General features: G+C 35.8%; 1 long non-coding RNA gene across 1 annotated transcript in view; it reads right to left on the bottom strand.

Moving 5' to 3' along the window:
- Window positions 1–251: 251 nt before the first annotated feature.
- The window catches only part of LOC131381081 (uncharacterized), an 80,681-nt gene continuing 69,374 nt past the window's right edge, over window positions 252–11,558 (bottom strand). The window contains exons 3-5 of the long non-coding RNA XR_009209532.1: window positions 7,054–7,157; window positions 2,649–2,766; window positions 252–343 (exon numbers count right to left, since the gene is read on the bottom strand). This is a non-coding gene — a long non-coding RNA (uncharacterized LOC131381081). The remainder of the gene's footprint in view (window positions 344–2,648; window positions 2,767–7,053; window positions 7,158–11,558) is intronic.

Below are 11,558 nucleotides of genomic sequence, written 5' to 3'. Positions count from 1 at the left end.
TCAAGTCTTAAGGACAAAATAAATGACTTACTTCTTATATTGTAATTGATTTTCAATGTTTTTTTGTGTGCCCAGTGTTTAGTTTGATATGCCAACTCTCTTTACTCATTACCCTAGCAGTAGCAAACTGGCCAACTTTATGTCTTTGCTAGTGAAATTTTATAATAGTAGAATTAAGGGAAATTTTTTTTTACAAGCTATAATAAGTAAACTAAAAGAAAAAACCCAACAACTAGATATTCTATACTTATATGCATACCGCTTGACATGTAGTGATTCTTTCTCCGGTCACATTGTACGGGGTTTAACAGTCTGTAGTACTTACTTATATATACTTCAGTACCTACAAGGGTGGAGAACAATTCTTTAATTGTCATCTTATTTACTTTCTAAAGGACAGGGCTTAGAAAGCACTCTCTATTTTTTTTTCTTTTCTTTTCTGAAGAATTTTGGTGTAATATGTATGGGGTGATTGAGAACAATGAGACACTCTACTTATAGTATTGGAGTCATTTTGTAAGAAAGAAATTATAAAATAGATGATTTAATTTTTTATTAATCCTTCTAAAATTATTTTTTTTCAGTTAAACTGAGAAGCTCTTCAGAGACAATTTTGGTAATATGCCATTTCAGGCACGTCTTTGTGTTTTGCTTTTGGATTTTTAATGAACTAGATTTCATTTGAAAATACCAATTTTCCTCTCCTGGTTTTCCTTGTTCTTTTTATATCTGAGCCCATGTGTATCTTGCTGCTTCATTGATAAAGGGGAAAAGGGCCCAAAATGATGATTTCAGCATGTTTAAACTGTGAATGTGGGTGGACTCTGATTTATAATTGGATAAAATTGGTAAAAATAAGTTATTGATTACTCAATTAGTTTAGAATGTTAACTTCACATTGTTTGTTTTTGTACAATGAGGGCAAGAAGAAAAAGAAAAACACATGGTTGGTGAAAATCCGTGAAGAGTTTATTTTCCCTATTGGCATTTGAGGATTTTGCAAGAGTAGTAGCTTTATTATTCTCTTTCTCAAGTTTCCAACTTGTAATAGAATGTGTGTTAACCTGTCAAAATGTGTGATGCTATTATTTAGTTGTAATTAGTTAATGATTATGTTGTTTCTTTTGGCAAGGCATCCCTTAGCTGATGAAACAGTCTTCTAGTCACTTACAAAATACATATATAAACAATAGGGAAAGCAGCATTTGGAAGGCACATGATGATTCTTTATTTTCCATCACATTAGCACATTAATGTGTGGTAAGTTTAAAGAAGTGGCATGAATAAGTTACTACTCTGTACTGTTGGCAATATTGACGTTTATGGACAATTTAACTTTAAGTCTACAATATGTGATTTAATACAGTGCTGCTTTTCCAAAGACAGAGTATGAAGGTGATCTTTCTTCAATAAAACACCAAAAGAAAATCAATTATTTCATCCTTCTGGTGATGGTTAAGGTTAGTAGAAATAGTACTACCGGTTGCTTTACTTTCACCAAGTAATTATTTTTGAAGTAATTGGTAGTAATTAATTAGTGCAGCTAATTCTTACTGAAAAATCTTGTGTAGCTGAGTGAAAGAGGAGCATTTCAACTTAATGATAACGTTATTAAGATACTTTTCCTTGTGAAAAAATTAAAGGCCTTAAGGTTAAGAAGTTGGTAACATGATTAAATTTATTTTACTTTTGTTTTTGCAATTTGGGAACAGAAAGAGTGGCTTTTTTTTTTTTTTTTTTGCATGTATCAGATGATAATGTGTATCTGAAAAAGCCAAGGCAGGTAACAGAGCATGTGACGACTTATTGTGGGGAGTCTGTGTACTCCAAGTGCGGCAATTCTCATGCCATCTGCCCCAGACTACATAAGCTTCCAGAAAGCCTGAGGTTTCCAGGATAATATGTGGTCAGTTTTTGTTTTTTTTTAAAGTTAATACATGTGTGAATCTGTTGTGGTAACAAAGCATATATGTAATGAAGGCAAGTTTTATGTGACCTCAGAAGGATTGGACTGTGAAATGATATAATATTCAGAACTTTAACAGCCATGCACTATCTGAAGCAGATGCACACAAGCCTGCAGTCTCAGAGGGATGCCCTGGGAAATACTGAGAAGACAGTATTTTATTGTTCCAGATCTTTATTTATCTACCAGCAGATGTCCCTATAAGGCAATAATATCTTATAGCCAGGCCAGCTGATTATGAAAAATCAGAAACGGAACCACTCATCATATTTCCAAAGATTAATGGGATTAAATCCACCATGTACTTCAAAATGTTTCCAGAGAGACATAAAATGCAGTGCAGTGCAAAAGTAAATTTAGTTTACTTCTGAAAACCACATGGAGCAATTTAAAAAAAAAAAAATTCTAGGAGTTCTCAATCTTTATCAGCACTAAAACCACCTTCCGAAATAAAATAAAATCATTGATTATCTCTGCGCTTTCAGATATATAAGTATTCATTTAGTTAAAAAATACTCAAAGTGTAAAAAATGACTCTGAATTCAGTAAAATATTTATTAACTGGGAATATTCTCTTAATATATTCTAAAGACTAGATGCAAATTAATGTTTCCAGGAGACACATTATTCAACTTGCAAACAATTCAAAATGCACATACAGATTTAGGTACTCTGGCAATACCTCTGTAACTTCCCAGGGGTCTGTATATAAAAGTTGTAAACCAAAAGTGTCCTCTATTTTACCGTTTTATTCAGTGATATGCTGCTTCTTGATGGATGAAAAACAGTGTCAAGAAAACCTGTTGTAAATAATAAATACTGTCTTACGAAGTAATTTCTTCATTGAAAAAACATACTAAAATACAAAGTCATTATCAGTACTCATTAGCATTTCTATTTTGAGAGTTAAGTAGGTTCATTTGTTTGTCTCCATTTTTGAGAGGCAATTGCTATAGAGGACAAAAAACTAAACTAGATGCAATAAAAATTACGGATTTTAAAACTAAACAAACCAAAATTTCTAACTATCTTTGCCACTTTCTAGCAGTGTGTTAGGGCAGGTTATTCAACATGCGGCTTATGTGTCTTCATTTGAGAATAACAGTAGAAATCTCATGGAATTAATGCAACATTAAATAAAATGATTTATGAACATACTGGCAGGTTATAGGGATTCTAAAAATATCTGTCCCTTTACTTCGCATTTCTCAGTCAGTTCTTTTACATTTTATGATCTCAGTGAATATAACTGACTTCTTTTTCGGGAGAAGTTGCAATTAATTCCTGTTATGGGAATTAGAGAATAGGTCGTGATCATGGAAGAGGAAAAACTGGTGCTGGACCTAGAAGCATTTTTTCAGATAAAAAAACTGTTTCAAAAAAATGTTCAAATAGTAGACATACTTTACAAAACAAGAGTTAGACTAAGCAATGAAAGTTCTATTGCTGAGCTTCTCAATCTCCACGGAATTCATACACCCTAGGCTTCTTCTCTAGTGCTCAGCCACTACTGTAAGTCCTAGATCTATGTAGTGTATGTTCATGGACAATCTATTTCCCTCAATGGCAAGTAATTTTAAAATAAATAATATCTTTATATCAAATGGAATAGAAAACCAACTTCATGTGTATCTTTACACGAAAACAGAAGTTTTAAAAGCCCTGTTGACATTGAAAGAACTCAGAACATGCCACTCCAAAACGTGCTACTCTGGCATATTGATTATTTTGAATTAAAAGAATTTGAAAAACAGTAGATGCAAAAGGGCACTCTGATCTTCCTTCTTTTCTTCCCAAAAGCGGGAAATAAAACTTCCATGTGAAAGATGTCTTCCCTGCACTTGGAGAAACTAAGACATGTTCATCTCCAGAGATGGGGAGTGGAGACCAAGAAAAATGTATACAAACAAACCTTGTTAAATTAACCTTTATCTATCTTTCTAGTTACTACTTTTTCACTATTAACTGTCTTAGCCCAAACTCCTTTGTCTTGTTACATTTTCATAATTTACTACTCTTTGTTCAACCCTGTATGTAAGTGTTCGGCTCTGTTTCTTTCAGTCTTTAATATATCCTTAGAACGCACATGTACATGTAAAATTTTACTGAATAAAATGTGTATGCTTTCTCCTCTTCATTTGTTGATATCAGTTTAATTTTTAGGCCCAGCCAGAAACCCTAACAAGGTGGAGGAGAAATTTTTCCTCCCCTGCACCATACACTCACTGTCTCTACAAGTATGGGCACTTTGGTAGAGATGTTTTAGAAACACACATCACAGAGTCACATGAGAAAGGGGAGCCTTTGGATGAGCACCTTTACTGGAATATTAGAAACTATGGGGTTGTAGTTGAGGAAACACCTCGAGGAGGTGAGTGTCAACCCTAAACATCTCTAAAGAAGACAAGGTCAGTCAGGTAGGAGAATCTGGAAGTGGGAGTGTGCCTGGCACAGGCTTCCTGGCAGTAAAACAGAGGGATTTCTGAAGCTGAGTGAGATGTGAATCAGTCAACAAACTGCTGAATAATATATCTTCCTTTAATAAAATAATGAATTTCTTGGATGTGCTTCTTGAAGTGTATCCCATTATGCTTTGTGGGCTTAACATTAGGGAACAGTTCCTTAGAAACAGTTCTAGAATCACCCAAATAATGCTGTTCAGGGACAATGATTTTTAATTAACCATTTTCATATAAGATATAATTTAGCTTACTTGGAAAAGCAGTGACTCACCTTGTTTCAGGGAATCCATGTACCTAGACTGATATGTGCTATGACTTTAAAGTCCCCTCCAAAACTAATGTTGAAATGTAATTGCCATTGTGATGATATTGAGAGATGGGACTGTTAAGAGGTGATTAGGCCAGGAGGGCTCTGCCCTTATGAATGGATTATTGTCATTATCACAGGAGTAGGTTTGTTATTGTGAGAATGGGTTGTTATAAAAGTGAATTTGGCCTTCTCTATCTCTTGCTCTTGCCTCTCTTGCCCTTCTGACTTAAGTTATGGGATGACACAGCATGAAGGCTCTCAACAGATGCTAGCACCCTGCTCTTGGACTTTCCAGCCTCTAGAGCTGTGAACAAAATAAACTCTATTGTTTATAAATTATGCAGTCTGTGGTATTCTTTTACAGCAACACAAAACAAATTACAGCAGTATGTGTTATGCGATTGTGTGAATCTTTCTGGAGAAATGTTCCTAGTTTTAAGCAGATTCTCAAAGCAGCCCATGACTGCAAAATGGTTGATAATCACAGGTCTAGACTGAAAGAACTATGTATCCTCAGACAATCTCTTTTCCTATTGTTTTATTCTTTTTAAATCACTACTAAATGTTTTAGGAAAAGTGGGTGGTAGTTTATGCTCAACAGCTGAGTAAGGGCAGAGTCATGCTTTAATAATCATCCCAGAAAGGGGGAGGGAAAAGGCAAAATGTAAGTGAAAATAAAAATGAGAGGTAGGAGAAAAACATAAAATGTGAAGTTCTAAGTGTTGAAAACCAAATGTGGAAGAGGTTTCTAGGCAAAGATAAGTGTTTGTTGGTGATTGGACAAGAAAGCAATATCGAGCAGAGTGAAAGTGAGAGCATAATTATGAATGGGAAACAGTGATAGGTTGGTAAGAGTAAGAGAATGTGAGTGTTCAGTGGCCACAGGATGCTCATAGGATATAGCATGATAAAGACCATTTTCTCAGGAAGTCTGTCTCATTTCTTTTTTTTTTTTTTTTTTTTTTTTTTTGAGACAGAGTCTCGCTCTGTCGCCCAGGCTGGAGTGCAGTGGCGCAATCTCGGCTCACTGCAAGCTCCGCCTCCTGGGTTCACGCCATTCTCCTGCCTCAGCCTCTCCGAGTAGCTGGGACTACAGGCGCCCGCCACCATGCCCGGCTAATTTTTTGTATTTTTAGTAGTGATCCGCCCGCCTCGGCCTCCCAAAGTGCTGGGATTACAAGCGTGAGCCACCGTGCCCAGCCTCTCATTTCTTTTTAAAGCACATAATTTACACGAAAAGTTTTGTAATAGCAAGTCACATTTTAATATTAGATCTTTCTAGGAAAAGGCTAAGCACAAAGCCACCTTTAACTTTCAGATTCAACAAAGTATGTCTCCAAGGGTTTTGAAATTAATATCATCCTGCCACTATCACAAACAAGTAAAACTGTAAATAAGAAATAAGATGATAAATGAGAAAAAGAGAGGAAGAAGTGAAAAAGGTTTGTTTTAAACAACAAAAAGAGAGGGAAAAAATTAAAAAAAATTTTCTTAAAGTCTGTGTACTTAATATTTTTGTCTCTTTAGAAATTAAACTGGTCTTTACAAGTGGTTTATCATTAATAGCACAAAAGGAATGGATTACAAACTCTGAGGTATGAAGGTGAAATGAGAGAAACGAATTTCAGAGATCAGTCAGTAGATGCTGAAGTAGCCTGTGAGAAAGGCTGTCCTGGAAGGATGGCCATTTACAAGAGAACAGAGCCCCATCACCTTGGGTCCATTTTCATGGCCCTGTGCCTCCTACTTCTCCTCATCTGCCTTATCACCTTGCCAAGGTGAAAGAACAGAAAAAAAGAAATCACCTTTGCAGGTTCCTAACAACCTGAGACTTTGAAATTCCTTTTATTCTTTCTATCTACCCTCAAAAGGGGAAAATATTTAATCAACATACTTTTTTCTTTTTTGTCTGGGAGTCCTCTGGCTTTCAGGCATTACCAACCATATAATTAAGAAATGCTTTACAGCTTGAACCAGCTCAGTTTTTTTTTTTAACGCATACCCTTTTTATTTGAGATGGAAAATAAAAATACTAATAAGGGTTTCCTTGTCTAGTCTTGGGACTAGACACCAGTTCCCAAGCTGACAGATACTAGATCTCAAATAATTTAGAATTATCTCTTCACATAGATAATGAAAACTCTGAAGGTTCTATCCATAAGGTTACTGTACTCATTAATTCTAGTCCCCAAATCTTCACAATGAAGGTAGATTCATTGCTTTTACAGTGAGGTGGTGATACTTGAGCAAATGTCAAACTTCATTTATAGGACATCTGGAATGATCCAAATCTATTTGAGGGTGTTTCCTCTTACCTGTACCCAAATCACAACGTACAACTTGAACCTTGGTTCTGAGAGTGAGCAGTTTTCTTGGAAGCATGATTGGAGAGCTGGAAAGGCAGCCTGTATAATGGGCCCTGGAAGATAGCATAATTCACAAGGAGGTAAATTGTTTTGCCATTCAATTTCTAACTGCTTGTTCAACATGTCTACCTTGATGCCCACAAGCCTTTGAATTCTGTATGTCCCAACCAAAGGTATCCTCTTTCTCTGTTCTTTATTGCATTACCCTCTTCTAAGTTACTCAAGATCAAAACCTCAATATATCTGGCAAATATATATTTTTCTCTCTCTCCCACATGTCTAATCAGTAACCATGGTTTCTTTCACTTCCACAATATGTTTTAGATATATCTTCCTTCTCATCAATGACTTTGCTTTTGTTCAGGTCCTCATTTCCTCTGGTTTGAATTTTGCCACTGATTTCCCAGCCAATAATCTCCTTTCACCAATGTACCTAGTTAACCCAGTTTTTTGGCAGTACTACTTTGATCACAAACCTTCACTTATACTCCTTCCTCCAGGAAGTGGAGCTTGATTCATCTCTCCATACCACCCCTTCGACATGCATACAGCCAACCCTTGACTAGACTTAAAGACTTATTTCTAATGAACAGAGTATGAGAATGGAAAAATAGTAACTTAACAGTGGAGTGATCTGGTAGACACTGCCTTAATCAAATGATGGAGGATAATACCACCAGTGATGTTATGTTGGTATCATGTACTCTCTAATAGGATGCAAGAGAAGGGCACTTTGCCTCTATGGTACTCATTTCCAAAACCCACAACCTCAGTCTGAAAAAGAGGAAATTCTACATTGAAGACATGCTTCAAAGTTCTCAAAGTTTTGAAAAACTGAGAAACCGCCACAGGCCAGAGGAGACTAAGGAGGCAGGATGATTAAAAGTGTTATAGCATCCTGTATTGAATTCAGGAATATGAAAAAGACATTAGTAATTTGCCAGTGTTAATTTTCTGGTTTTGACATATGTGCCATTATTATTATATGAAATGTTAACATTAGGGGCAAATGAGTCAAGGTATACGAGAACTCGGTAGTGTCATCCAAACTTATTCCAACGTAAAAACAAAAGTTTATTTAAAAAAAATCTCTGGTTCTTACTTTTACACTGTTGGTGGGACTGTAAACTAGTTCAACCATTGTGGAAGACAGTGTGGCAATTCCTCAAGGATCTAGAAATACCATTTGGCCCAGCCATCCCATTACTGGGTATATACCCAAAGGATTATAAATCATGCTGCTATAAAGACACATGCACACGTATGTCTATTGCAGCACTATTCACAATAGCAAAGGCTTGAAACCAACCCAAATGTCCATCAATGATAGACTGGATTAAGAAAATGTGGCACATATACACCATGGAATACTATGCAGCCATAAAAAAGGATGAGTTCATGTCCGTTGTAGGGACATGGATGAAGCTGGAAACATCACTCTGAGCAAACTAACACAAGGACAGAAAACCAAACACCGCATGTTCTCACTTATAGGTGGGAATTGAACAATGAGAACACTTGGACATAGGATGGGGAACATCACACACTGAGGCGTGTCGTGGGGTGTGAGGAGGGGGGAGGGATAGCATTAGGAGATATACCTAATGCAAATGACGAGTTAATGGGTGCAGCACACCAACATGGCACATGTATACATAATGTAACAAACCTGCACGTTATGCATATGTACCCTAGAACTTAAAGTATAATAAAAAAAACTCTGGTTTTTGATTATCAAATATAGTTGTGTATAAGAACTACTATAAAAACTTTTTAAAAACATGTATTTCAGGGCTATCTCCTTGGAGATACTGATTCTGTTGGCCTGGACAGAGTTCAAGAAACTGTACTTTTTAAAGACACTCTTCAAAAAGATTCTGACATGCTGCTAGGTTTGGGAATAACAGTTCTACAGAATTAAGCAAAGTAGATTACACACTATCCCAGGAATCTGTGGGCAACTTGAGCCTTTAAGCACTCACATTCTTTCCTCACAGCCAGAAAATAATTTCATCTTTGCTTAGCTCACAAGGCTTTCTGAAAGGCTTAGATTTTGCTTCATGTGTTACTCACCCATTATCTTTACTATCTCTCTTTTTTTTTCTGTTTCCTGGAAGGAAATACAAGTTGAGGTATATAGATTTTCAAATAGCGAATTTTCAGCCCATTCTAAACTTACTCTGATAGTGAGAAACCAGTATATCTAATGAGACAGTAGCCTGGGTTACACAGACCAGATGTTTGAAAATAAATATTTTATTTACTCCCAGTCTGTGGGTTCATCAAAGTACTAGTAAGTATTGTCCATCTCATGTGTTTATTGGTAAATAGATAAGAACCAAAGTAAGCTGATCTTTAATTGATTTTAGGAAAATAGAAGGTGCTCTTGACTTAAGATAATCTGTAGTCCATTGATAGGTTAAATAGTGTTTTTTTAAAAATTAAAATAGCAAAGCTTTCCATATATTTTATTTGATTTAATCCTCAGAATAGTCCTGTGAAGTAGGTAATTATCAACTCCAGTTCACAAATGAGACGATTTGGGCACAGAGAGGTTAATTAATTTTTCCAAGGTCATACAGCTAATAAATGGTGAGGCCAGGTTTACATTCCAGGATGTTGACACTCAGAGACTACTTTCTGATCCACTGTGATGTACTGCTGCCCTATAGAAATATGTTTGGCACAACTATAAAGTAGTGAAAAGAATTTGTTACTCCTGCTGGGTCCAGACTACTCTAAACACTAAAATGGTAAAATTGGTGTGCATGGCTGTATACCACTTGCATAACAGTTAACTTTAGATTTCTAACATATTTTTCCATAGTTTAAAAGTTCTCATCAAGTATGGCCAATGCTGCGTGTGTGTGTGTGTGTGTGTGTGTGTGTGTGTGATTTTTCTGTCAATGCTCTTTGGTATGCTATATTTGATTCTTATATACTAGGCAGTTAGTTTCGAGATTCTCCAAGGATAGGAAGATTTGGGATCCAAGACAGTATACTGTGAGTGTTAGGTGTCTGGAGGTAGGGAGTAACATTTAAAAAAGCAGCAACTTCTTTTTAAAGGGTCAAGAAAGTCAGGTAGAAATCATCACAGGCTGACAGCAACTAACCCTCTAACCCCAGGCCTCTACAAAACTAACTACACTAACCTCAGGTCTCTACAAAATGACTGGGTATTTTTGCTTGTAATGCATTCTCATTGAATTTCACAAAACAAATAAATAAAACAAGCCTGTGTTGTCACTTCTGAAAAACTCCAGTCTATTACAATGAAGAGAGAGCACCTGTTTAAAAATATTCTAGGTAATAAATCACAGAAGGTTGCATTAATCAAGGCAGCCTAAAGTTGATAAGTGCAATTATGGATTTGTCACCCTAGGGAAATATCTTGATCAAGGCTCCTCAAACCCAGCATAAACATCCCTGCAAACCTCAAATTCTTGCCCAAAGACGGCTGCACCTAATTTGGGGACTTAGCACATCTTATCCTTAGGGTATTGAAAGCCTTCTGGCAGAGCCTTATCCAATATCCACAGTAATGAAACCTTGTTCTGGAGAGATCTATTAATGGTGTAATGATGGAGTACCCCTACTACCAATTGGCAGCAGTCTTCACACATCACAAGCAAAGAGAAACAAACACAAATACAAAACTTGGGTCCTGTCTCCTCCTATTTTCATACATTACAGGAATTTTACATGAATTAATGGATAGAAACTAGCTGGATCTCACTATTCAAAGAGATGCCTACACTTATCTTAGTTGATTCTTTTTAAATGTTGTAAAATAGAATTTTAAGGCAATATCATAATTCAAAAAAAGTATGAAAAATATATTTAAGATCAAAATGAAAAATTAAGCAATCATTGTGGCATATTATTTTTAAATTGTGCATTTTTCATTGGTAGTTGGTATCAGTTCTTGTGTGTGGTGTCATCAACAAAATATTTTCTTTTTTTCTATATAAACAAAATTTGGAAATTCTGGATGCTGAAACATTCAGAGCTTCTAAATTCTGGTGTTAATGATCTAATTTCATTTTAAGGGCTATGTCTGCCCCCTTCCACCAAAGTTTATTCTGCACATTGCAGGCTACACTGCTTTTATTCCTTCTGATGTGAAACCACATATCATCAACTGCTTCTCCCATAGTTTTGTCTTGTCATAATAGACCTCATAGATCTCACATGGTATTGTTGCATAGCATTGTTAATTAACACTTTTTGTGTACATCCCATATCGTCCTATTACCTTCTAATAACTGGTAAGTCCCTTTGGGATAGGAATTACCACACTCTTGTATTTTCAAAGTTCTTATTCCATCTTATACTCAATTTACATTTGATAAGCAATAAAGTTTTTTTTTTAAATTGGTGCCACTTGTGCTTCTTGGATAATATGGAACTCTAAATTATAAGATGTAAAGTTTCCAGGAAGGAATGCCAGTGTA

This window comes from Hylobates moloch, unplaced genomic scaffold, assembly GCF_009828535.3.
Source record: "Hylobates moloch isolate HMO894 unplaced genomic scaffold, HMol_V3 SCAFFOLD_13, whole genome shotgun sequence".
NCBI lineage: Eukaryota > Metazoa > Chordata > Mammalia > Primates > Hylobatidae > Hylobates > Hylobates moloch.
Note: the sequence above shows the minus strand (reverse complement) of the source record. Positions and strands in the feature narration are given on the sequence as shown.